Source organism: Triticum aestivum, chromosome 1B (genome assembly GCF_018294505.1).
Source record: "Triticum aestivum cultivar Chinese Spring chromosome 1B, IWGSC CS RefSeq v2.1, whole genome shotgun sequence".
NCBI classification, from domain to species: Eukaryota; Viridiplantae; Streptophyta; class Magnoliopsida; order Poales; family Poaceae; genus Triticum; species Triticum aestivum.
Window position 1 is genome coordinate 336,184,405 of NC_057795.1, and position 6,609 is coordinate 336,191,013.

Here is a 6,609-nt window from a genome sequence, read left to right on the forward strand (position 1 = left end):
CCGGCGCACTCGCAGCGCCGGCATCGTCATCAACGAAGGCGGTCAGCGCGCCCCCTCGTCGGCTCCTCCGCGGTTCGTCAAGCCGAAGACGGAGCCCGGGCTCGCGACGGTGAAAACGGAGCCGGGGCTCCCCGCCTTGAAGACGGAGCCCGGGGAGGTGGCGCTCAACGACGATGCGGCACTGAAATGGGCGCGCAAGGACTTCCTCAGGATGGAGAGGGAGCGCCAGGTTGCCGCACTGCGGCGCTTCGAGCAGCGCCGTCGGGGCCACGAAGAAGGAGGAGTCGTCGTCCTCGACGACAGCGACGACGACGCGCCGCCGGCACCTGTCCGCCATGGCGACGCCGGGCAGGGGTGCAGCCGGGACGGCCGCGTCAAGGAGGAGAAGGCCGACGACGATGACGGTGGCAAGGACGACGGCGACTACTCCGCCTCTAGCGATTTTTTTAAGTTATATTTGTTATGTAAACGCGTCGCAAACATGTAATATATGCCAAAGTTTGCCGAAATTTAGCCGTGTTTAACCGAACGTCACCGAATATTATTATTTTTTTGAAAAAAATAGACGCGTCTGGGGGCGGCCCTGAGGACGGCGACTGGGGACAACTCGCCCCCAGTCCTTTTTTTGCGCCGCCTCATCCCCCAAGCGGCGATTTTAAGCAGCCTATGGGCGAACGGTTGGAGATGCTCTAAGGGGCCTGCCTAGGACTCCCCCGTCTTTTCTCGTGTCTCTATTTTCTTTGGCGGCGGCGGCCGATTGATTCCCGCGAGGCGCAGCAGCGGTGGATCGAATCCTGGAGGCGCTTCTCCTGCGCAGAGGATTACAGCGCGAATCATTGGCTGCTTGCGACGCGAGCGGCTGGCGGAATCAGGGGCCAGGGAGGAGCGGCAGCAGCGACGGCTTGATCTTGGTGCGCTTCCAAGTCACGGCAAGCAGCGAAGGTTCTGTTCGTTCTTCTCCCCAAATCAAGGGAATATACGAGGCTTGTTTTGATAGGCGGCGGCTACACCTGGGCAGCGCGAGTCCGCCGCAGAGGCTGAGGCTTACAGCGCGAATCATTGGCGGCTTGCGACGGGAGCGACTGGCAGAATCAGGGTCGAGGGAGGAGCGGCAGCAGTGACGGCTTGATATTGGTGCGCGTCCACCTCACTGCAAACAATAAGGTTCTGTTCCTTCTTCTCCCCTAATCAAGGCTCGCAAGCAACACCATCTGTACGAGGCTGGTTTTGGTCAGCGGCGGCTACTCCTGGGACGGCCGAGAGACCTACACAAGATGAACTCAGTGACAGAGAGCGGATTGAACTCAGTGACAGAGAGCGGATTGAACTCAGTGACAGAAAGCCGATTGAACTCAGTAAGGGAGAGAGGATTCTTCAGTTTGGTGGATGAACCTTTGGTGACAGGATCGATCGACTCCCTGCTCGCTAAGCTCAACTTCACCACCAAACTGAAGAAGAGGCGTGCCAAAGTAATGAAAGAACTATATCAAGATGTGCTGAAACTAAAGAAAGGTTTCGACAACCTTGGCGGGGGCCGGGTGATGGATCCATGTGCCCTATTGTGGACGCAGTTTGCTAGAGATCTGGTCTTTGACATTGAAGAGTGGGTTGATGCGAGGCCGGGTTCCGCAAATTCATCAAAGAGAGAGTTAATTGATCTGTTCAAGCACCGGATCCATAATGTGTGTGAGCAGTTCACGTGGTGCGACCTTCTCGGTCCTACCGAAGATCAGTTCAAGCTTATCCATGATTTGCATAAAGATTTGGAGAGCCTTAAGAAAGATCTCCCCTATAAGTTTGGCCCACCGGTGACTCCTGAGCAGTCAGTGTGGATGGATCAAACATGTGAGCTGGTCAGCAAGGTGGAAACTTTGGTCCATCAAAAGCCAATAAAGGACATGGATGAATCATGGGAAAAACTAATACAGGAGTACAAGGCCAAAATACAACAAACGCGTGATACACTCAGTACAACCCCCATTTGCTGTCCACTGCTTTCTGAGGAGAAAACCCACAACCTCATTGCTCTCAAAGCACCAAGTAGTAAGCTTCTCATGCATCTGACTTCCTCACAGGCGAGGCTAAAGCTGGTGTCTGTCGTCGGAATGGAAGGCCTTGGTAAGACTACTCTTGCCAAGGAGGTATATGCAAAGCTTCAAAACAAGTTCGAGTGCCGAGCTTTCGTTACTGTTAGCAAAAACGCGTATCTAACGGCCGCTCTACTGGATATACTTCATCAAGTAAAGCCACAGGGTACTATTCCTCGCAATGGCCCGGGAGCTCCTGAAATTAACCAAGTCGTAACCGAGCTCAGGGAATACCTCGTCACAAAGAGGTATTTCTTGTTTACATTGTCATACTGTAGATAGACATGTTATTGGGCTTTCATGTAGCAAGACAATGCAAAAGAGCATCACCGAATGTAGACCGAGGCTGTTGACTAGATGTATGCATTTTGTTCTTTCTATTAATTTTAATCTGAAATCACATCAAATTAATGACGGTTAATGTTATTTGATGCTTCACAAGATAATTATGATAAAAAGATCAATCTTTTAGCAGTTTTTATCTCTGTTTTTGTTGTATTTTGTCAACCCTTTTATCTATGCAGACCAAACAATCATTTTTTGTGTGCAGCTTTTCTGTTTAGCAGTATCAGCATATCAGAGACACTTTTAATGTATTGGTAACCAATAGAGCCATTGGTAGGTGGATCTAACTGACTTGGAATTATTGAGTAGATAAGTAACAAAACAGAACCAACTTGCTACAATGTCATCTGTTTAAATTGATCTTCTTTTAGCTGATAACGCTAACTTTGTTCCTTTAATATATGTCAGCTATTTCATCTTAATTGATGACATTTGGAGCATCCGGGTATGGGATATTCTTAATTGTGCTTTGCCTGAGAATGATCTTGGAAGTAGAGTATTGATCACAACTTGCATCAGTGATGTTGCCAAATGTTGTTCTATGCGCCCCGTTGATGCCATCCACCAGATGGAGCCTCTTAGCGAGGAAGACTCAAAGACATTATTTCATGAGGAGGCAAAAAGGCCCGCTGCAAATGAGTTGTTGAAAATGTGCGGTGGCATGCCATTGGCAATAATTGTTGCAGCCGGCAGGAAATCTGCAGGACTAGCTGACTCAGAGATCGGTGAGCGATGTATCCTTTCGACATGAGACCAATATTCCACATCAGATGGGATGATAATGATATTGCAAATGAGCTATGATGAACTGCCTGCTCCCTTGAAGTCTTGTCTTCTATACCTTTGTGTTTTTCCAGAATATTATGCCATCAAGAAAGAGCGTTTGATACGGCTGTGGATCGCTGAGGGATTTATCTTAGGAAGATGTGAAGAAAGCTTGTGGAGGACAGGAGAAAGCTATTTCAACGAGCTCATCGGTAGGGGGCTGATTCAGCCAGTGTTTGGCTACGAAGATGGCCAGGCTGTGGCGTGTACGGTGCATGGTGTGATCCTTGAGTTCATCAAATCTTTGTCTAGGAAATACAAGTTTGCTACAACGGGTGCAGACTTGAGGTCTGGAGTATGTCCTTGGTACCCAATTCGCCATTTCTCAGTCGATTACTGCAGTAAGCAAGATGAAGTGAACACATTGGACTTAAGAACCCTGCACCTTTCTAGCATGCGGACCCTCCAAGTCTTTGGGCCTGTTGGATGGACAACTCTCCGCACAGGTTCTAAGGTTATGAAAGGGAAGGCTGTTCCGGGGGATACTGAGGGGATCCCTCTTCTGTCAAGCTTCAAAAATTTACGGGTACTCGATCTGGAAGATAATGACAATTTGAGAAGCCACCATCTGAAAGACATTGGAGGGTTGGTTCTGCTAAGGTACCTGGGGCTTAGAGGGTCTGCTATCCATGCATTACCAGACGAAATAGGAAAGCTGGAACACTTGGAGACGCTAGATGTCAGGCACACTAACCTGAGAAATCTGCCTGCATCTATAGTTGGATTGGAAAGGTTGGTATGCCTACTGATTGAAGATGCCGTGGAGATGCTGAGCAATATCCTTGTAATGCAAGGACTACAAGAAGTATCAACGATCAGGGTCGACAACATCGAGTCACTCCATGAGGTGGTGGAGCTGCTGGCTCGGTCGGAGAGGCTGAGCATCCTTGGCTTGAGCTTTGACGAACTAAGCCCATCTCTGGACAGTGCACGTGCATTCACCGATTTATTGAGGGCGGTTGGACAGTCTAAACTTCGGTCCCTATCTCTGCATTGTCTTCATGGTGACTGGATTGGCCTACTGGACTCGAGACCATACCAGCTGCGAAGATTTGAGGTGTCTGTACCTGTTCCAGTCTTGGAAAGTACTGTATCTATTATTCCCTGCTGTATCACCCACTTGAATATTGAAGTGGCTCATTTGGGAGAGGAAGGTCTCATTGTGATCGCGTCCATGCCCCAGCTTGTCCTTCTCAAGTTAGCATCTTCAGGACCTGCTGCTGCCATGATGGACACGGACACATCCTTACGAAAACAGAGAAGAAGAGCGAGAATTCGGAGGGGAGCCTTTCTGTGTCTTAAGGTGTTGTGGTTCACATGCAAGGCTGGTGGGAATGAGGTGCAGTTTGATCCAGGAGCCATGCCACAGCTGCAGGGGCTGCGGCTCCACTTCAACACTCTAGAGACGCTGTCCCTTTATGGAGATTTTGAGTTCGGCATTGAGCATCTCTCTAGTCTCAACAGAATCCATGCGACCTTCACATGTGAGGATACTGCCGCTCCAGAGGTGGTGCATGCAGAGGCTGCCATCAAACAGCAAGTATCTCAGATCTCCTCCGCCAACACACCAACAATAGAGTTCAGCAGAGAGAAACCCAGGATGCTCGAGGAGAAAAAGAAGACGGTGGCCATGATCACCCAGAAAAGTAGCTTCAGTAGATGGTTGAGGGGAAAAAAGAGAGGATAGGCCCGCTTACAGACAAGGAACGTGATCACTCTGCACGAAATGATGATTGTATTTCTGGTTAAGCAAGTGGCGAAATATCAACCGTTGAGGTGACGACTCCCAACTTTGCTTTGCCTGTTTTGTTTGTGAGCTTTACAATTTGAAGGTGTCTTTTCCCATTGTGTGCAAGTTATTTCCAGCTGACATGATGGTGCATGATTGATGGACTAGCTCATGGTAATACTATAGTATAATCAGTACAGATTCTAAGCTCCCAAGAAATGAGAGCCTCTGGTGCATCGTGGTTATGTTGGCGGTAAGTTTTTTTTTTCTTGAGGCAATATGTTGGCGGTAAGTTGGCCCGGTTTTGGGATCTTTTTCCTTGGTCGGTTCAAAATGGGCCTTTTCAGGTGACTGATGGCGTGCGTGAGGCCTTTTTAACGTACGTGTCGCTGGGTGCCTCTGTTCTATCGTTCTCTGGAGATAATAGAGGCGCTAGCGGCTGTGGGGGACCTTTTCTTCGATTCGGAGTGGATGGGCGGCCATGTTCTTCCGGGCTGCGCTTGCTGTTCTCTCCGGGGTTGAGCTGCTTCTGTCACCGGAGTCTTCATCTTCGCGTCGGCTTCTCTGATCTACTGGGTGGGTGGAGGCGTGGATTGCTTTCCATGGCTAGGGGATTTGCATCGGCCAGGTCGCCTTCCTTCATTCCCGGTTCAGGATCAGTTTCCTTTCCTTTTCCTTTTTGTCGGTGGTGATTTGATTTGCTGTCTCACCTTTGTATTGGGGTGCAGTTTGGGTGCTTTATCATTAGAGTTGTTTTGGGGAGGGGGAGGGGGAGTGGGGTGGGGTGAGATTCGTCCCGTAGAATATTCATTCATGCTGCGTTTTGTTGTAGTTTCGGTTTGATGAGGTAGAAGATGTGCTTCATCTGCTTCGATACGTCTTGTGCGTCGGTCACTGATGTATATATAGAGTGATTATTAGGCATGGTTAATCCGGATAATTCCAGGGTGTACAGTCTTTCTCGCCAAATTAATGTGTAGCGTGTGTTTCTATCTATAAGGGTGTACATGGCTATAAATAAATGGTAAAGATGAACTCCCCTCATGTATCTCTTTTTTCTTCGTATGACTGAAAAATAGATGATTAATTCTTCAGATAAATATGTTTGTCCTCTTCAGTTTTGACAGCAGCCTTCATTGACGTTTAGAGGTATGGCTCTGGTCTTCTGGACCAGGAAATTATTTCGCTAAACAAGCAAAAAAAAAGGGGGGTTATCCAGGTTGTGTGTTGATTGCAATAATTTTTAGTTTTCCCCTTATGCTGGTTCAGTCATTTGTGGATGTGGATGGCCATGCTTGCGTGAAGAAAGGTCTGAGCGCTAATGGTTACTGCATTGCAGATATGGGTTGGTTATGCTTTAGGACATGTGTGGCAGATGTGTGAAGTGGATATGTGTGCGCTTCTGGGAGCGTTCAGTTAGGTGCATTCTTGTTGTTCTTTATATTGTTTTACTTATGTCGTTCTAACCTGTTAGCTTTGGTTAAAGGTGTATAAAACCATGTTAGTAACTGGTAATCTCTTTCTATTGCTTATATGCATCATCACATTGATTCTAAAAGGGATGATCATTTAACTGGGTAAATAGAATTTTATTTGTATGTTGTGCCTGCACTTTCTGGAAAG

At 48.1% G+C, this 6,609-nt stretch overlaps 1 pseudogene; it reads left to right on the plus strand.

Annotated features, from left to right (window-relative positions):
• The first annotated feature begins 674 nt into the window (after positions 1 to 674).
• Positions 675 to 5,055, plus strand: LOC123122473 (disease resistance protein Pik-2-like; annotated as a pseudogene).
• Positions 5,056 to 6,609: the final 1,554 nt, after the last annotated feature.